The sequence below is a fragment of the Dermacentor albipictus genome, chromosome 1 (assembly GCF_038994185.2).
Source record: "Dermacentor albipictus isolate Rhodes 1998 colony chromosome 1, USDA_Dalb.pri_finalv2, whole genome shotgun sequence".
NCBI classification, from domain to species: Eukaryota; Metazoa; Arthropoda; class Arachnida; order Ixodida; family Ixodidae; genus Dermacentor; species Dermacentor albipictus.
The window spans coordinates 373608629-373630201 of record NC_091821.1 but is presented as its reverse complement, the minus strand read 5'-3'; the positions used below and the strand labels follow the sequence as shown (position 1 = coordinate 373630201).

The 21573-nt window shown below is 47.6% G+C and overlaps 1 long non-coding RNA gene across 1 annotated transcript in view; it reads right to left on the bottom strand.

Annotated features, from left to right (window-relative positions):
• Nucleotides 1-19257: 19257 nt before the first annotated feature.
• The window catches only part of LOC139057643 (uncharacterized), a 52648-nt gene continuing 50332 nt past the window's right edge, over nt 19258-21573 (bottom strand). The window contains exon 3 of the long non-coding RNA XR_011512956.1: nt 19258-19422. This is a non-coding gene — a long non-coding RNA (uncharacterized lncRNA). The remainder of the gene's footprint in view (nt 19423-21573) is intronic.

Below are 21573 nucleotides of genomic sequence, written 5' to 3'. Positions count from 1 at the left end.
CTTAGCTTTTCTTTGCAGCGTGGAAAAGTAATCCAGATATTTATTTCTCTTGTTGCGCTTGCAGCGTCGTTGCAGCTTCGTTACCTTAACGCGTAGCATCGGGAGTGCCCCGGAAGTCGCTTTCTCGGGGACGGTATGCGCTGCTTTCTTAACGCTAGCAGGTCACGAGTGGCGAGTGCACGTATGAACGTTTGGACGACAAATGCGGTTTTTCGTGCAGTTAAGTGATGTAGCATAACTCTAACCCCGAGACAGGCCGCAGCAAGTCAGCACATGCAAGTGTTCTATCTTTACGAAGACCGAATTTTGTGATATATGAAACCTATATACTATATCTGACAATGTCCCATTCGTGCTCACCCTAAGTGTGGACCTTGTAACATATTCGAATAGACATTAATTTCAGACGCTAACGAGTTGCATATAGGCAAATAAACAGAAAGAGATAAGAATTTTGTACCTTTTTTATCCTCTCTGTAGGACAAAAAAGAACAAGAGAGAACGCATTTCGGCAACTACAATACGCCTGGTCCTACTTAAAATGGCGCAAAATAATCTGTTGATTCGGTACGCCCAACTGAACACTATCCCTGAACTACGAGAGCAAAGGATCCGAGGTCTACAGCTTGAGCGCGAGCATCGTTCATGGAATATCTGGAACACGATGACAGTCCGTCCCTTCCACCGGAAGGGGGGGGGGGGGTAGAAAATCTCGTGTCTGCAAAGGTAGCGCCGAGAGCAGGGGCGCATAGCAATACTGCTGAGTGACAGCACTTGGCAGCAGCTCACATGCAAAATGTGAACGCTTGCAAGCAGGGCACGCATCACATGTACATGCACGGATGCACCATACACTGCAAGATGAACACAGGGGCATAGCTTCGTATGCGGGTGGACCTGCAGCATGCAAAAGAACTACGATGTCTCCAGTGAATGACCAGATCACAAAGGTCCACTTATTCTGCAACGACTGGAAGTTGATTACGCACTAGACGCGTCCTGTAAGGTATTATTACCAATGAGCTAATACCTGCCATTCAGCTTAGTCACTGATTGTATTGCAGCTCTAAAAGAACCCAAGCAAGCTTGTGAGATAACTCCCTCATATAAGAATACGTCGACGAGCCAAGTTCATTAAAGGCGGAATGCTAGATATCCAGATCTTCTGGGTTCTCAGGCACAGTGGCGTGCGAGGGAATCGATAGGCACACGCTCTGAAAACGCTACAAATTCCTGAAGAAACACAGGGAGAGCAGCGTTACAAACAACCGAGGAAGCAAAATAACCGCACAGGGAAACAAAGAAACGATGTATTCCATCCTGCAAATGCTCGGGCGCTACCTCCAGGGCCTCCCACGACCAGTCTCCGTCGCACTCATAAGAATAATAGCTGGGAAAGCAATGACCCCCGCTACCATGACCTACCGATGACAATGAGTATAGAGCGGCGCTGCAGTTAATCTTGACTCGCCGGCAACACCGAATTGCCCCGTGTGTGACCTTCAAACAGGCATCACATTTCAAGCACATTTTTGGGAATGCCGAAATAGCTAGACCTTGAGGCCATGAGTAAATAAAATTTTTATTCGTTATGTTTTTGTTAATTTAGTTCTTTAATAAAGAAATGTGATCACTGAGTCCCTGGATGTTAAAAAGAAAATATACTCATTCTCAATCAGCGCGAGTACTGGCGTCAAATTTCTGCACAGCACGACTGGACTGCCGCTTCTTTGGACTCGCGCAGTCCATAACACTACCTAACAACGAACCGGAGCGTATGGTTTGAAGAGCCAGACGCGAGTCATTAGCCGTGCGCGCATAAGAACGGCTTACCGAAATAAAAGCGGAAGAACTAACTCGTCAACGCCATAGCACCTCGGCTCAAGCGAAATTGAATCAACAATCGTCGCCGTATGTTTACAGAACGACCTATCTCGAGGGATTAAAGCCCGAGCGCACAGAAAGTAGTTTCTGGCTCGTTTGAAATGCATTGCTCCGTGCGCCATAAAAGTCGGAGCGCGCTCCTCCGGTCTGCAGGAGACGAGAGAAGAGAGCCCGCCACCAACCGTGCACGGCAAAGTCACACGCCTGCTAAAAGCGTCGTTCTTCCCTTCGCACACACGCATAGAACCTCACACACACACCGGCTCATTACGGCCAAGCAGCGGCCCGAAGCCAGTTTAGCGCAAGTGGCAGTTTCTTTTCTTTGCTTCGACCGACCTGATTGCTCCTGCTCGGCCTTAATTTGGGATTCAAATAGGGCGGCGCGCCGTAAAGGACCTTGCCTCGTCGTTTTTGGTTTTCCTCGGAGAGGCGGAGGAAAAGCAAACGAGATGATAAAGAAAAAAAAAAGGAAAAGAAAAGAGAAGAAAAAAAGTGGCTTACAGTATATCGGGAAGAAAGAAGTTGAAGTCGGCACCGGAATGAGAAGGAGCAACGGTCAAAAAGAGATGCAAACAAAGCCCGTATGCCTTTAATGCCTCCCAATTATGAGGAAGTGCGTAATTAAAGCTAGTGTCTCTCCCCCTTTTTTTATATCCTCTTCCTCCTCCTCCTCCTCCTTCGCGACGTACGTGCGCATTTTCGCATCTGGCTCCGGCCCCAAGGCTTACAACGCGCACCTTCATAATCCCCGCGAGGGCGGGGCGGGCACCACTTAAACCCGAAATCCCCGAATCAATACCCTCGACGCGCGTAACTTGCTCCTAGAAATAATAACAATAATCATAAAGAAAGAAAGAAGCGGGAAAGCAGATGGAGAGATGACATTTAAATGAGTATATACACATTGAAGCTTAAGCCAGATTTCTGCATGTATTTGTTTTAAGAAATGACAAAGCGTGTAATTTGGCGTCTTCGAGGGCACATACTTGGAGGGTGAGTATACACCGAGACTTCCAGCCTTTAATTCTTCCTCCAGGCTGCATCGACCTTTTACGTATGAACGGTTTAATATCTATGCTGCGATCGCTCGAGCTGTTGTCTAGTTCTGTTTATTGTCTCATCGTCTCGCGGCTTTCTTGAGTTCACTTTTTTTAAAATTTTTGGACGCGTTCTTTTCCTCACAGGTGCTTCAGCTAATATGTTCTCGCCGGTATTCTTTCGAACTCCTCTCTCAGGCCCTTTTCGCGCTTTCGTCATCTTTGACCCGCAGCAAAGACGGGCATTCAGCGGCCGCATTTTGTAAATAAAGCCCTTTAAATTTTCCATTTTATTTATCCATCGTCACTGGCGCGCACGAAGCCATGCATGCCCCTGAAGTCGCCCGCATCCGTCACTGTATAAACAACAACAACAACAACAACAACAACAACAACAACAACAACAACAACAACAACAACAACAACAACAACAACAACAACAACAACAACAACAACAACAACAACAACAACAACAACAACAACAACGTAATTCTTACAATATGTATACAGCCTCAGGCTAGTCTCCCTTGATAGGACAAAGCCGGTGCACTTCGATCCGTGACGTAATGCTGCCTTGCCCGATTGCTATGGAATCTAATGAGGACGTTCCCGATTTCGCCGCGGTGATTTTGACGTCACCGCTTTCGTCACGCCGGGCTTGACAATGGAAATTTCGGTCCAAGTAGCATGACGTCATAAAGCAGAGTGCACAGGCCCTGATATCTAGGAGGGATTGCCTCAGGGCAGGAACAAAATTTATAGCGATTATTTTCCAATGCGATTCCTTGTCGCGCTTCGTCAGTGCTCCGCTCGCTCTATATCAACTGGGTTTACCGGCCCCCGAACGCTGGGTGAGGGAAAAAGAAGATATAGAATCGAGCGCTAGGAATCCTTGCATTATACCGGTCAGTCCTGGGGTCGCACATCCTTGTTTTCTTGTTGTATGCCGGTTGTGGCGCATGAAGTGATTGAAACTTTGATTGAGAACCAGTTACTCGCTGTGGGTGCTCATGCGATAGAATGTTATTTGACGCAGAATTTTAAGGTCATCTTTGACCTTTTACCTGTACTCCGTTCCATACACAGCAGTCAGCACGGTGGAGACTAGACACACTTGTTGCGGTGGCTTCGTTCACACTTGGATATATTTCGATGTCTTGTGACCGCAATCGTGCGTAACTGTTGTTCATATCGCCTCAGTGTTGAATGAAACAAGTTTTAGCGCTTAGAAACAAACACACTGCGGTATACGGCTGCTAAGGCGTTGTTTTAGACAATTTTTATTGTTGTTGTTGTTTTCGGGTCTTTTAGTTGCAATCCGTCGCGAGCTAGGAGCCTCACTCACGTGGATGATCGCGCGAACGAACGCTGTTGGCGCACAGCCAAGCATGGACGGAACGCGCGGAGTGATAACTTTTCTTGACCGAATTTCTTGCGCAGCTTCCACAGCGTTGACTGCTGTGTATGGAACGGAGTATAGTAGAACAGATTATAGCTAGTGAATCCCTTGTAAACGCTCTAGCTCGTTCACAAGGGATTCTGCGAAAACATCTTTTTTTAGAAAGAGGTCGCGGCACGTCTACATACGGCATCGGTCAAAACTTCCAAATGCACGGCGTACGTGACCGATCACCACTCTTGTCACCAGATTATGCACCGGAGTTCCTGTAGAACTTTTATTCCCCCCAAAGATGGATGGATGGATGGATGGATGGATGGATGGATGGATGGACGGATGGACGGATGGACGGATGGATGGATGGATGGATGGATGGATGGATGGATGGATGGATGGATGGATGGATGGATGGATGGATGCATGGATGGATGGATGGATGGATGGATGGATGGATGGATGGATGGATGGATGGATGGATGGATGGATGGATGGATGGATGGATGGACGGATGGATGGATGGATAGGCGTTTATGCCCAGAGGAATAACTTGCAGTGGCAGCAGCTCACGGCGACGGGACAAACAAGCCTACATTCAGTGCTGTATACATATATCTCCTGACTTCGTCAAATTGTCGTGCGCTGCATATTATCATCATGAACCAACTACACCAACAGCCTATATTCTTGTGAAGGATTCAAAGATTGAGACGGGTACGTTACCTTGGTCTCACGAGCCTCGGAGTACCTGGCGCATGCTACAGTTGCTCTGCAACAGGGCTCGACAGCTAACCTATGTAGCCGATCACGGAGTGACGTCAAAACTTCCGATAAAAACTGACACGTTTGACTTAGCATCGCTGACTTCTCACGCTCGGTGCCGAGAACGGCCCTGTATAGTATCACTTCAGTGTCTCTAACGCGATACACGAGCTGCAAGTGCGAGGATGGTGGGCCGAAAGTTTTCCTGTGGGCCGATGCTTTTATTTCATGACACTTATAGGAACACGTGAATGCGATATGCATCAGTGCTCCGAAGCATAGGACAACTAAACAATTACGCCACAAAGCTCCCTGAACCACTTGGGCGGCCCGTCGGTAGAGCGTACTATGACCCATTCTAGTTCACTGTACCGCTGGTAAAGTGGTATAGGCAACGGGCACCTATCTGCACAACGTCTTGATATGCAGCAGCTACATATATACTGTTTGTAGCTTTTTACAGTTGGTGTCTGTGTGGGTGCTACTTAAAGGCCGTCCCCATCGCTCGTCGGCCCGCAAAGCTATGAAGACACTTTTGTCATTCTTGAGGGCCACTGGCTTATGTGAGCACTTTTGACTTGCTCTGGCCCTCCGCGTGCGTGCGCGAGCTCACCGCGGCTTTCCTCCCCCTCCTCTCCTTCCCTCTCTCTATCTTATTTTTCTGCTCCCTCTTTCCCGTCCCCCAGAGTAGGGTAGCCAACCAGACGCATTTCTGGTTAACATCCCTGCCTTCTCTCTTTATTTTCCTCCTGCTCCTCTTACAATCGGTGTCTCTCCCTCTTGGTTAGATATTTTTTTAAGGGCTCTCACTGTTTGCATAGCTTGTAAACCCACCAGCATTGCGTGATGACCCAAAGTTTGAAGGTCGTTTGTTAATTGGGCGACATTGATTGTGCTACGCGCTTGCAATAACGACGGGAGAGCCTAGGAAGCCGTAAATCAATTGAGGAATTGTCGGATTGCGTTTCAAGGCATTTTGTATGTCAACAACAACAACAACAACACTACTACTACTACTACTACTACTACTACTACTACTACTACTACTGCTACTACTACTGCTACTACTACTGCTACTACTACTACTACTACTAATAATAATAATAATAGTAAAAGTCGCAGTGTCGCCCGAAAGTCGCAGCATCGATTGCGATATCAAATTAGTAGACAGCTATACAAAGTAAGGGTAGTAGATTTATCGGCCGTATAAACTTGGAAACGTTCGCTTACAAACTATATTAAGAAACATGGTGTTTCGCGCGCACGAGCAAACGTGAACACAACCTCACACTCGATGGCCGAGGAAACGCGCTGTCGAAACGCTGGAGTGAGGAAGCGCGGCAGCAGCAGCAAGCGAATTGACCTTCGCGCTGCCTCTCGCTTCAACGCGAAATAAGCGGAGAAAAACACAGCGCATACGAAGCTATCAGCAATCCACTCACTGTTCAAACTTCAAGCTTCGGTCCCCATTGCAGATCGCTTTCAAGATAGGGCCCACGCAGCCGCGTCATAGGCAAAAGCCACCGGAGTAGAACGCCCCCCTCCCCTCACTCCAGTGCCTTGCGCGAGATGGAAGACGGCGCGCTTCCTCATCGCTTTCCTCCCTTGCGTGCGCTAGATTCGGCCGCTATCGTCAGCTCACCCTCGTACGTTTTCACTCGCACATGCAGGATACGGCGTGTAGCTGTATGCCGAACATCACGGCGACGGCTGAAGTGTAATAATAATAATAATAATAATAATAATAATAATAATAATAATAATAATAATAATAATAATAATAATAATAATATAGATCCACTGTGAGTGCACACTTGCACGCAGTCAGCATTTGCACTAGTACGGCGGGCAGAGGCCCGCGTCGACCTACGGAACCGCAGCGAAGCGAGGCAGCCGCATTGCCTTAGCAACAGCGTGCGCGTTCTTGCGCGCGTGTGAAGACCAGCTGGCACGTACGGCTCAACAATAGACGCGTGCTTTTCGGCGTGCCTTGGCGAATGCTCTGATTGTGCGCACTCGAATTGGATGGTTGAGACGCTGACGGGTCACTAACATCCGCTGAGACGAAGAACAATAAAGCACGGGTATATGCTTTCTTTAATAGGGTCGTTGTTCCATGTAAGTGAACTTTGGCAGTTCAATCTGTGCCTGCGGATAATGGGGCCTATTAGTTGTTTGTTCAGTTGTTGCTACCACGTGTGTCATGGATGTCTACGTGACGAGTAGCTAAGTAGGCGTGGCCACCTGAAGGCGCCACTATTTCCTCTACAAAGTAAGACCGTTGTACGCATTCCTAATTAGCTTATAGCAGAGTGGAAATGCTTATTTGAATACTAGTGTTAGACAGAAAAGTGAGAGGAATCGACCGGAAAGAGAGCATCTGGTTTGCTACCATGCTGAGGGGGATGAGAACAATGGGGGGAAAAGTATGAAAGGAGCAGGAGACGTCGAAAAGGAACTATTGAGAACCCAAGAAAGGCACCGAAAAGAAATGGAAACTAACTAAGAAGGAGTACAATGAAGTGTTATTAAAGCTAAGGCTATCAACTATCAATGTGGTGGCAAGGCTTGTTCTGAACAATAAGTTCACGTACGGTACGTGCATTTAGTCAACCTACCTTTAATTCCCTTGGTATGGTTTTCTTGTTGCATATCTTCATCATGATAATTACTATCATCCTCACCGACATCACCATAACCTTCATCAACCTCCCCCCCTCGTGCGAATAACCAAATGAGATTTTCTATATGCCCTCCCTAAATCGATGAACGACGAAGTCTGCAAGGGCTCGTGTCTCGTCGCACGCATTTGGTAAGCGAATTGCAGGATACAGAACTACGGGCGAGAAACTAACGGCATGCGTGTCAGAGTTCGTTCTGGCATCAGCGCCTCGCACCAAGCAGCCGCGGGCAGGAGCCGCTCGCAACGCGAGACCCGCGCTCAGTGCATGCAGTCGCCGTGGGAGTCGCCTTACATTGCACGCAGTAGAGACAGCGTGTGTGCGTGCTCGCAGGCGCAGTGAATGACGACCGATGGCTGACCCCGCCTCAACCGCGCGGCCTGTGAAACTCCCACCCGTAGTGATTTACTCCGACGGTTACGGCATCCCAAAAGAGCGAAATATGCGGGGGCACGCATTCCGCTACAGAAGAGAGTCAAAGAGGGAGAGGAAAAAAAGAAATAGAAAGCCCTGAAATTGGTTCTCGAAAAAAAAAAAACAGAGATTCGCCTACTTAAAAACACGTCCACTCTCTGAACATGTGCGTGCGACCATAAACAACTGGATAGAGAGAATCGAAGAAAACAAAATAAAGAGAGGAAGAACCAAGTAAAAGGGGACTATTAAGAATGAATTGCTGGTGTGCTGAGCCTAAAATGCGATTCCCAGAGCCGAACGCCCGTTGGCCTGCATTCGGCGTATCGCAGGGCTTCTTCCTTGAATGAAGACCGGGGCGGTCGGCGGACGGGTCAGTGAAAGGGAGAGACGCGATCGCACCGCCGTCGCCTCTCCACTGCTCGCACGACGGCGGTGGGGATGTGGTCGCTGGCAAGCAGCACTGGCGTGTTTTCTTTTCCCGTCAGAAATTTTATCGGGTCGGCAGAAGCCGGCTTCTCCATTACTGTCCAGGATAGGGGACACAAACGGCCCTCGTATTTTACACCGAAGTGAGGAGCATCGCCGCCGCCGAAACAGAGCGCCGAACCCTGCGGTCCATCTCCCCCGTCCCTGTTCTTGGTTCTTTCGGGGCCGAGTGTTTTCTATGGAACTCTGCTCTCCCCGTTGATATACTACGTATACGTAAGCCAGGAGCGGGTTCCCCCCTTTTTTCTCGCTCTTATGTGAGCCGCGTGTATACGGCTTGTTCGCGTGACGACGACTTCTAGACGTTTCCCATAGTCACGTGCTACGTCTTCCAGGCTGCTATAGGGGTCCGCTTTCTCGTAACGGGAATGCAGCCAGAGGGTGGCATAAGAGATCAGCCGTTGTCATGCAGTGTGCTTGTGCTTTCACGACCTGGAGGAGGCGCTTGTTACGGCCTTGGCGGGGCTGCCTGAAACTGAGGCTGCATCGGGAAAAAATGCGAAACATCACGTTCTGACGGACCTTTTGCACTGAATTTGAGAAGGGGCGATTATGGTACGCAGTAGCTGGAACAATTCAAGAAGATTTCTGTAGTTTGGATTTCGGCATTTGAACCCACCACAGAGCGACAGCGACACGAAACACGTAGGACGTACTGTCTGCCCACTGCACTGTCTTAGATAACTTTGGCTGTTCTCAATTGAAGTAGGTGGTGGAAGGAGCACGTTCTGGCAAAATCGAGACTAGATGTAGCATTGCGGCTGCTGCTGTAAAGTCGGAGATGTCGGGCTTTCAAAACTACCACCACTGTTTGGCTGTTCTCACTGTGTTCACGAAAACCTTCCTCAGTTGTGGGGTCTGATGTGGGATTCTCACACCGTACTCTTGGGACAAAGGAACGACAACACAGTAGTGCAAACAATCACAAGGGCATTTATTGCACCTTTCATACATCAATGCCTGCTAGCCGAGTTGCTATCCACAAAACATGCCGATGGGCGCGCGACAAATCTAGAAGTCCGACTCACCGCGTCCTCGCGAGCGAATATGTTCGCCCCATGCTGGATCCCAACGCCTGGTCGTTCGCGTGTATGGTCACGCCAATCGTGGCGCGTTCGAAGGCGGCCACGCGAGGCGGTCTCGCAGATGCATCGGTCGCCGCGCGCGCGGAATGTCCGCGCTGTTCGGCGACCCGCCGGGGAAGAGAGTGGCTGCACGTGCGTCCCGCTTACTGTCTCGAACCGCAAGAGAGCAAGCGCCTTCCTTTCGGCGCCCAAGTAACCTCGCGGCGTTAGCAGCGCAACACTCGCGCCATCTCTCGGAGTGCGCTTCAACCACATCGACCGCGCTGACGTCACGCAGGCCACGCGGCGAAGCGGGACCACAGGAGGCGCGCTATGCGGGAAAAACATCAGGGGAGGCGCGAGGGTCGCGCATCCCCACACAGTAAAGCTCACAACAGTGAACGTTAATAATAATGTAAAATATGGGGCGTACTTAATATAGGAGGAGGAGGAGGAGGAAAAGAAAGGAAGGAAGGTACGGAGGTCAACTAGAAGCACGTCCGGTTTGCTACCCTACACAGGGAAAGGGGTTTAAGAGAAGAAAAGAAAGGAAAGGGTGGGAAGAATGTACTATCGCTGTGAATACGTGCGGATGTCGATAGCTTCACGCCTATAATCGGTCACTGAGGCCAGTCGCTTTCATGAATCGTAGCAGTGCCCGCGTCGCTTTGTAAGCCTGCGACGCATGGGGCCATTGTCTGAGAATATTAGTTTCTGAAAATGGCCTGTTATCTAATCGGTTTAGCACCCTCCGAAGAACTGTCGCGTTAGAGATTACAAAAACGCAATATCTGCTCGGTCGTCTATTCACAGTTGCCCGAGTCACAGATCGGTGTGTCGGACATTCCAATAAGGAATGAGTTGGCTTTCGTAAAAGCCACCTCTAATCAGAGGCGGCACAGTAGAGTTGCATCACGGCGGGAGTAGTTCGATGGAATCTGCAGCTTCAATGTAGGGTCTAGCCGGTGGAGACGGCAGTTGGAGAAAATCGGGGTGTTCCACAAAGTTTCAATCTTGGTTTGAGCAAGTAAACGCAGACCCCTCGCAGCATCTGTCCTCATTAAGGGTATGGGAAGTGTCAGGGTGTCTTTATGGGCTGACCGGGTGGCATCATTAGCAAGGTAATTTCCGATGATGCAACAGTGCCCCGGAAGCCATAGGAAGGTGATGTAATGTCCGTTTATGAGGGCTTGATAAAGAACCTCTCTGGTCTCAAACACCAGTTATTCATGGGTCTTGCGCCTTAAGGCTGACTGCAGACTCTGAAGGGCTGCCTTGGAGTCCCAAAAAACGACCCACTTTCGAGGTTTTGTTTGTGCGATGTAATTAACAACGGCACGTAGAGCGGCAAATTCTGTTGCTGTAGAGCTCATAATATGGGACACATTGAAAGTAACTTGTAAGGCTGGGATGATAACAGCTCCTGTGGAGCTGGTGGCTGAGACAGACCCATCGGTGTAAATGTGCGTTCTTTGTTCGTATGCCTCGTTCAATAATGACAGTGTGAACTGACACAGAGCCACTGTTGAATGACGGGTCTTCTTCGTAATCCCCGCATTCGTGATGCGTGCTTGTGGCTGTCGTAGGAACCACGTGGTTGGTATACGACCATTGTTACCCCTGTACAGGGGTAACAGTGGTCTTGCTGCTGGTGCAAAGCCCGACGGAAGGTAACCTTGATGTGTCGCAACAAGTTTGGAAAATGTGGCTTGCGATCTTTGTGCTGGCAAAGCATCAATATAGTGACTGGGTAAGCGACACAGATGTGGAATGTGTGCTCTAAGGTTGCCAATCGTTATATATGTTGGAACCAAGTAGTCTCTAGCAATCATGATTGTTGCGTCAGTCGAGGCGCATCGTGGCAGTCTAATACATGTCCGTAGAGCCTGGTCTTGCAAACATCTCGAGAGTACGAATGTTTGTTCTACATGTGTTCGCCAAAACCGGCAAGCTGTGCCGTAAAAAGCTCAGATACAGTGCTCTGTGCAGCTGCAGCATGGACCGTACCGACGTGCCCAAGGTTTTTCCGCAGAGGAACCTCATTATATGTACAACCGAAATTAATCTCTGCTGCAGGTAGATGCAGTGGGGGCTCCATGAAAGGTCTCTGTCAATAATCACACCTAAGAGAGATTTCTGGTATCACATAATAAAGGAACCGGGTAAGGTGCCATGGGTTTGCGTGTAAACGCGATTGACGCGCATTCTTGTTTGCGGAAACACGAACAGGCTAGAATGGCTGCCCGCTGAATTCTTGTGCGCACTTAAAGACGAGTCACCGCAGAATACCAAAGACAAATATCATCAGCGTACATTGATAGGTTAATTGTCTTGGATAATATTTCAGCAAGGACAACCATAGCTAGGTTAAAGAGAATAGGGGCCCGATAACGTAAAACTATTCCAATATGTTTTTACTCCAATCTCTTGACGTCAAATTTGCGTATAACCGCCGACGCAAGCATCGGGCGGTCACCCGCAGGGTTGTCTGAACAGACCAATCAAACGCTCTCCTCGTTCCTAGGAGGTCACTTTTGTTTGATTGAAAAATTAAAAACATTGCCTACACTGAGCGGCTTATCTAATTGGCTCACAAGAGGCGAGGAGCACGCTCAAGTGAAGAGGGATTCGATAGAGCCCAGCCACTACACTGAAAATCGATAAACGGATGAAGAGGGTGGTGCCGGCGCCTGCGATTGGTCCGCTTTCCCTAATTTGCTTGCGGTGGCTCGTCGACAATCGCAGCGGCATGCAACGGAAACTTAAGAATGACGCTAAAACGGATCCTCAGCAAAGAAGAGTTGGCAGAACGAGGTCGTAAACGTGCCGAAAGTGCTCGAAAATGTTACACGGCCACGCAAAAAGTTTTATTACACGCAAATAAACCCATGCTCTCCGACAGGAGCGAGTAGCCAGTGCCTGATCGATCGGCGGCAGCCATCTTTTATTCCTTTAGGAACGGGGCAGCCTGCGGCTATTCAGAAGAAAACTCAGTTTTGTTCGGCATATTAATGCATCTTTATCGCGTACACGTCACTTTGACGCGGTGAGTTTTTGCGGTTTTGTGACGTCGCGTGAGAGGCAGGTGAACTGGGCGCAGCCAGAAAATTTTTGACCAATAGCCGAGGGCTAATGGCGAAGAGACGTCGAATCAGAAATAACTTTTTTTTTCCGGTCAAATCATGCGTAATCCGTGTGTTCACGTTATATCAGATGGGGAGCTATCGCAGTTTTCGTGACGCCGCCTGACAGACAGGTGAAATGGGGGTGGTCCAAAAAAGTTTTTGACCAATCGCGGAGGGCTGATTGCAGGATTGGAATAGAAAAGTTGGGAATAGTTTTACGTTATAGCGCCCTAAGGCTCAATACCCCGCCCTGTGGCACGCCACCGTGTGTAAAATAGTTGGCAGTACGGTTATATTCGTTCAGCACAGAGAAGGACCTTCTGGTCAAATAGTCGCGGATGCACTGAAACATTTATCCACCGATTCCAACAGCCTCCAATGACTGGAGGGCCGCTTCATGTGTAACACTGTCGTACGCCCCTTTCAAATGAAGAAGGAGCGCCGCTGATATGCGCTTGAGGCATTTTTATTGTTGTATGAATGTTGTGATGTCAATAGTATTGTCTTTTGATGACCTGCCTTGCCGAAAACCTGTTATGGAGTCAGGGTACACATTGTGGATACCATTCCAGGAGTGTAAGAATAATCTTTTTCATAACTTTCCATATGCAGCTTGCCCGGGCAATACATAGGGCGATATGACGTCAGGTCGAAAGGCGACTTTCCTTGTTTGAGTAGCGGTACGAGCCTACTAATCTTCCATTGCTCAGGAGCAATGCATTCATGCCATGAATGGTTGTAGTAATTTAACAGCTCTTGCCTGGCCTCTTGTCCAAGATGGGCAAGAGCTGCATAGGCGACGCCGTCAGGCCCTGGTGAAGATGAGCGTCCAGAAGCAGCCAAACAGACGTCCAGTTCTTCCGTAGTAAATGGAATGTCCATTTCTGGGACGCGGCACACAGGGACGACACTCATGCCTTCGGAGTTGGGGGTGACACACACTCCAGCGATCTGCGCACAAAAATGATTCGCCACCTCAAGTTGCGTTTGGCAGTGATGTAGGGATAAGGCCGTGAAAGGACGTCGCTGTTGCGGAGAAGAGCGCATGCCACGAACAGTCCTCCAGATGTCTGAAAGTGGTTTGCGAGGGGGCAGTAATTCACAAACGGGCTTCCAGCGTTGTTCCTTGCAATTTGTCCAAAGGGTGCTGCATCTTCTTCTGTGTTCTTCGTGCCATTCCCAAGTCACAAACTGCCTTCGTGCGCCTGTATCTCCTTTTAGCTCGTCGTCAAAGTGCGGTTAACCTCTACAGTTCTACGTCAGATCAGGAACGGTTCGCTGTCACCGTTAGGAGGCATGAAGCTTCCCTCATTGCTCCTGTAAATATACCCTCCAGGCTGCGGCCGAGGTCTTCTCTGCACGCATTTTCCATGTGTAGCTTAAATTCAGTCCAGTCGATTTCTCGTGCTGCATTCTACGAGGTAGAACTTTTCAGCCCCCTGATTTGCAAATATGTAGGGATATAGTCACTTCCATGGGTTTCTATATCTGATACCAAATTCAAATCCAGGCAACTGCTGTACTTAAGACCTCGCAGGTATGTAAGACTGCCATCATTCACGACACAAAGGAGGTGATCAGAGGCGAACAACACCAGATTCCTGCCTCTGGAATTGATTGCCGAGCTACCCCACAGTAAGTGATCGGCGTTGAAATCTCCCGTTATAATCCAAGGGCCACTGGTCTGCGACAATATGTCTCGAAGTCTGTCGCATTCAAATCGATCTGACGGGCGTATGCAGACACCAATGAGGCTGAATGACTCTCGCTTCTTTCTTACACGTAGGTAGACATATCGATTGTTATCATGTGGTTGTGCTACATGGTGGCCATACGTAAAATCCGTGCGAATGTACACGACAACTTTGCTGCGCTCTTCGCAAGACAACGAGAGAAATGTTCGTACCCTGACAATTTCATGGGAGTAAGCACGTTGGGTTCGCAAATAACGATTATGGGAAGCTGATTTGAGAAAATATATTGACGGAAGGATGAGATGCGGGACCTCAATCCTCTGGAATTCTCCTCGAAAATCGAAACTTGTCTGACCTCCGTGCAAAATTACTGTATTGGATGAGCTATGGTGTCTACTTAAGGCTTGCAGGTACTGTAGACTTAGAGCATCCAGTACCTGAAGTGCACTCTCAACTGACGGCGTCTTTAGCTGGCTGAGGAGCATGCAAATGGCATTCATCAGTGATCGAAGCATTACGACCACCTGTTTGTCCTCTTCCGGTAGTTTATCGGCGAGAAGTTCAGAATTCAAGGTTGCCGATGTGCACTGTGAATGTGCAGGTGGCTGGGGCTTTGACAACCTTGGCCAAGCTGCGTCAGTAGCAGCCTTGCTTTTACCACCATACTTGTTCCTATCAGCCGTGACCTGTCTGGGCGGCAATAGAGGTGGAGTAGCAGTGCATGCGATGGACGCTGTTGAGGCACCGATTTTTATTAACGAACGTCGGCGACGATATTGCCGCTTTATGATGGTTTTGGCAGCCTCCCGCTGAGTCAAATAATCTCTCGCCATTTGTTTTAGGATAGCCAACTCCTTTTTAATGTTTGGGCAATCTTTTGACGAAGCTTCATGGGACCCATGACAATTCGAACATTTAAGAACAGTTGCCCTGCAATCACCCGCGAAGTGGGTTTCAGCGCTGCGAGAACACAGTGCTGTATTATTGCATACGCTTCTCACGTGTCTGCTGGCAGTCGGTATTCTGTAAGTATACACCCAGTGGAGTGTCTATTTCGACTGCCGCTGACTGGCTTGAGCTGTACCAGTGAGGAAGAGACTATCTTGGGGCGCCTGCCTCCTCCTCACTCGTATCCCAGCCTAACCAATCAGTGCATCAGCATCAGCCGAAACTGACAGACCATTAGGTGAACACTTACAGAATAACGCCCCCCCCCCCGGTCCATGTTCTTGCTGATCAACTGAAGGACGCTCTTACTGGTGCCTATGGTTGCGCTATTTCAGAAATATGTTTTTGTGCGTGCGTGTGTGTGTGTGCGCGCGAGCGTGTTTGTAACGACATATCTAATGAAGTGGAGTAGAAGGCGTGCTTGACGCATTTTGTCGGCTTGGGCCGCGTGTGCTTCCGCATATTTCGTTATGGAGAGGGTAGCACTACGCTGTGACGCAAGAGTGCTCGCTCTCGGTTGCCATCCTCCGGAGAGACGATGCGGTTCAGGCCGGCGTTCGGAGGGTGTATGTTTCCGAGAAAGGTCGATACTCGAGCCCCAGTTCTGAGAAACGCCAGCAGCCGGAGTCGATTGCAGAGCAGCGGCCCTGGCTCCACATCTCTGATGCGCTGCCAGGCGCAACTGCAGAGAAAGAGCCTACTTGACACTAATGCGCCGCATTGGAGTTATCTCACTCGGTATAATTACCGCCCCCATAAAATATGAGCCTATTCATAACGCATATGTGGGAAACAACGCAGTGTGATCCGTTGAGGAACCTCCGGGAGACGGGATTGAATAAACGAAGCTTTTTTTTTTAATGCAGTGTAATTGTTCGCTGGCATATGTTAAGGAAAATAGGACAAGATATATATCATTGCGTGGATGCCTATTCACAGGCGTGATTGCACAACGACTGCAGGATCCGAGTAAGTGAAATCTCGGTAAAGGGAAATCGCTCAAATGGAACAGCCTCTGAATTGGTTGGTTTTGTATTCGGTAACACAAAATAATAAGAGAAATAAGAAAAGAAAGCTCGCAAGTCTAAATTAACTATAAACGGAACCACAGGAGCAAGTTCAAGATGCTCCTTTTTTTTTCAGAAAGAGGTAGGATCTGAAATATATTTTTGCGACACCTGCCGAAAAATTATGTCACTGGTATAAAGAGCGGTGGCAGAAACTCAAGCCGGCAAAAAAGTGGTAGATGTTTGAGGTACAGCATGTAAAAACCTGGACATGTAGCTTCACGGCACCGCCGCTCGCCCCCATGCATAGGCGACGAAAATAAGAACGAACGAAATTTCGGACGCCTTACAGCGAGCCGTTCGTTAATTCGGACTGTCCCTACGCGAGCGCGCGTTATTCGGTCACCGACGGGAGTATTAAGAGCTATGTTTTTGATTAATAGCCGTCAACCACGCACAAACCACAGGACAAACTAGCTGCTACATTCGCTTCTTTATACTTGACATATGTGACAGTGTGAGCAGGGCGTACTACATATAGTGCCGCACCTCTGCACATCTTTCGCAGTAAACGGAACTCCTGTCATTTGGAACTTATTTCACCGGCCCCTTGAGGTTCCGTTTAATGAGATTCTACAGCGATGACCTGTGCAAATGTGGCGCGATTCAGCGTTCGCACGAAACCATGTTACACATATATATATATATATATATATATATATATATATATATATATATATATATATATATATATATATATATATATATATATATATATATATATATATATATATATATATATATATATATATATATATATAGAGAGAGAGAGAGAGAGAGAGAGAGAGAGAGAAGTGGGGCGGAAAAGACACCGAGAAGTTAGCAATGCGCAATGCTTGCGTATATATCCTCTAGAGGCGTAATACAGACACACAAGGAAATTGCGCATTATGAAAAAAGTGAGAGAGAGTGAGAGAGATTTTGCGAATCCAACGCTCATGTTCCAACGCACCTGTAGGCGATATAAGACACGCGTGAAGCGAAGCTTTAGTGAAGTGGTTAATTAAATGTCGTACCACTAGATGCGTTGCGTACAACTGCGTTTGTCCTCGTGGATGGATGGATTCTGGGGTTTTACGTGCAAAAACCACGATTTGATTATGAGGTACGCCGCAGTGGGGAACTCCGGATCAATTTGGACCACCAGGGGATCTTTGAAGTGTCCTGGGGGTCAAAATGTTCGTCCTGTTCGAAGTGTAACCTCGTGCAAAGTGTATGCTAATCTACTATTCACCATTCACAAGCTATGGTGAAAGGCAAACACCAAGTCAGGCGGGTGCACACAGTGAGACGACTCATCAATGCCCCGAAGACGAAGGTCACGTTTCATCCTCGTCGAGGAAAGAATACTAATAAGTGTAGTATGGAACAAAATACGACACATATGTAAATACATTTGAGGATTATGTCTCCCTTGAACCGCAGTGTCAAACACCTAATGACATAAGAAAAAGGTAGCCCAAATACAAGTTGCATAAAATCACAGAAAGCCATTGAAAATAATTCATTACACGTATTCTATTCGAATGTCTGTGAGAGAGAGCAAAGGATAAATGAAGAGTGGGGAGGTTAACCAGGACTGAACCCGGTTGGCTACCTTACACTGGGGAAAGGGAAAGGGGGGCGGAAAGATTAAAAGAAGAAGAGAAAGTCCACTGGGGATATCATTCGGTCACTCAGTCCGGATCACAGACGCTGACTCAATCCGGTAGCTTTCAAATATCGCAGCAGCGCTTTTGTGGCCTTTTGTAGCTGCGATATGCGAGGCCATGGTCCCAAGATCTTGTTCAAGGTGAACGGCTTTCCATCTAGCTGACTGAGAGCTGTGCAGAGGTCTTGCCTTTCATTTTCATAAGATGGGCAGTAGCACAGTAGGTGTTCTATGGTTTCCTCGACACCCCAGGCATTGCACTCGGCGCTATCAGCCATTCCAATCAGAAATGCATAAGCATTTGTGAATGCGACGCCCAAGAGGAAATGATAAATGAAGGGTAGGGAGGTTAACCAGGGCTGAGCATGGTTTGCTACCCTACACTGGGGAAAGGGAAAGGGGGACGGAAAGATTAAAAGAAGAAGAGAAAGTCCACTGGGGATATCATTCGGTCACTCAGTCCGGATCACAGACGCTGACTCAATCCGGTAGCTTTCAAATATCGCAGCAGCGCTTTTGTGGCCTTTTGTAGCTGCGATATGCGAGGCCATGGTCCCAAGATCTTGTTCAAAATGAACGGCTTTCTATGTAGCTGTGTGTTTTAGATATACTTATGAGGTGATATCTATATGTGCATGCTTCAAATCATGGCTAAACTTTTATTACACGGAGCACACGTGGGATCACTGGCACTACTCTGTCAGTAAATTATGTGCTCTTTTCGATGTCCTATTATGCTAGATACCGACCGAAGGATGCGAAGCCACCATGCGCTATAGGCAAAGAAAGCTTTGCTTTGCAGATAGAGAACACTTCTCAATACTGCACATTTAAGGCAAATTAGATGCATGCATGTACCGATCGGAATACGTTTATATAGAAAAAGGCATGTTGCGCCGATCCAAAATGAAATACCACAGAAACGTACCGCATTTTTGATTAAAGAGTCCGCGATATCAGATCTTGAATAACTGAAATCTGTAGAAACAAGTATAACGAACTGAAATGCTGTTCTTTATGTTGTATCGTTATATTTTATTTTCGTGCATATCAAATACAGAGGCATCTACAGAATAATTAATACATATTGACGTGGTCTCTCTGCGATGACATGTTTGCATTCAGTGATGCGTTTATGGTGATCTGTTATAGGGATCACTGCGACGAGTTCTTGTAGCGTTACGTTATCCTTGTGACACCGCGGGATAACCTGCTTGAATAAAAAAAAATAAACAAGGTTATGGACACTCGCAGGTGCTCCAGATTTGGAAACACTGGGTATAGCCACTTCTGTCGTTTTACGCTCTCGTTATTCTACGCGCTATTCCCAAAGGTCATCAATGTGACCTTATTTCGCTATGTCAAGGGAGAGTAGTAGTCGACATTGAGTTACGGAGTTGAAAATTCGGTGCTTCAAATAACTTTTTAAGTACTTTGCGGTTGCACAAGACATGGGTTATGAGCTGACAGATCTTACGCTTTCGCACGTGACAAGCAAATCGCTACACGCAAGTCAATGTTCGTAATAACTTAGTACACAAAAACTTATAAAAAAGAAAGCCATATGCAGATTAGGATGTTTTTGTTTGATTGGAATGTTTTGCTTTACAACTGCACCGGTATTTCTTGAATTAAATTTTCGCAGAATGCAACTAACTAAGGTTACCGATACATGCAAAGTGCAGTTTAAGAAGTTCCATTTTTCGGATTTAAATGCTTTGTCCGGTGCAGTTTACTATAAAATTGCGACATCTGTTATTGGTTCAGAGTTATAAGCTGCAAACTTGACGTTACAGTTCTCCGAAATTGCGCAAGTATCATAAGTTTTTTACAGTACATGCGAGAATCTAAATCAATACATTGCTCCCATAATCTGCTAGAATCTCGCTTACTATGTAAAAAAGTAATGTTAATTCAATCAGGCAATGTAATTTAATGTAATTTAATTATTTTATAATTATGTAAACCCAGAAGAATAAACCCCCGATTAACTGGCTATCACAACATCGTAGCCAATAAACCCAGGTAGCTAATAAAGGAAGCCAAAAGGACTTAGCTGCAACACATGCAACACATTCAGAACTTGCAAACGGCGCCCGTGACAAGCAAATCGCTACACACAAGTCAATGTTCGTAATAACTTAGTACAGAAAAACTTATAGAAAAGAAAGCCATATGCAGATTAGGATGTTTTTGTCCAATGCGAACAGAGGGAAGATGCCACACGCAAAAGATATTCGTGGACCTTGCATAAGATCGCTGTGCGCCGGAAACTAAATACGAGAGGGCCATGTTGCTTAACCGCGAGCAAGACCATGGACCAAGAGCCTCGATATTTATGTTTTTCGTGCACGTGTAGATGAAGGGAAATGGAAGTTGCGTCCGAACTAAAGTTTCTTGAGTAACAGCAGCTTGAAATGTCGACATGTGTGTAATACGTTCTCTTGCAGAGTCCAAGAGCATACCAAACCGCCTGCTATGAAATTCCATTCGAGTGAAGCGTCTTGGAAACTTTTTCTCCTAAGAGGACGATGAAGCACGTGCATATAGGCGCTAAAAAAATTGGCAGCCACCCGCGTCTCGCTTGATTCTGCTCTCTGCGCGGCGCGCGGATTTGACAAGAAACCTGCGCATGCCGGTGCCGTAGGCGTACACTCGCGACGCTCGAAAATAACACCATATGCGCGCCTCATGCAAGATGCAGAAGGCCGTACGTGACCCAGAAGCTTTAGCGCGCGCCGCGCATGATCCGCGTGTGTAGAGATTCAAGGTGTCTGCGCCGTGGATAAAGCACGGGTCACGTATAAATGCGATGCGACCACGTCTTCCGTACGTGGAGCCATAGGGCACCGAAAAAAAAATGGAATAAAGAAAGGAAAGGAAAAGCGAGACAGAAGTGAAGCGCAGACGGAAAGAAACATTGTGGCCTCCAAAGCGATTACGTATGAGGTTGAGAAGCGCGCGAGACAGACGACGATCGTTTTATTCTAAGCAAAAGGCATGATCCCTCAGCCACCCAAGGTGACACTGCAGCAAGGCAAGCCGATAGCGCACATGACCACGTGACCCTGACATGTGGTATAGAGGAGGAATAATGACGATATATTCACTGTTTCCGTGCGGGACTTGTAAGTAAGTCCATTAATGGTGCCCACAATTCGGTCTTAAGCACAGTAGGCCTGCTACAGGGCAGATCATGACATGCCATAAGGCTCGGCTGAATAAATCTGTGAGTGCTAATCTCTATCTGCACACTTAACATGGATGCGTAGTCTGCTTTAGTGGTGTTACCGCTCTCCTTCGTGACGAATGCTTGTGCCGCACAATCAGAAGCGACGCAAAGAACGTGCTTTATATTATC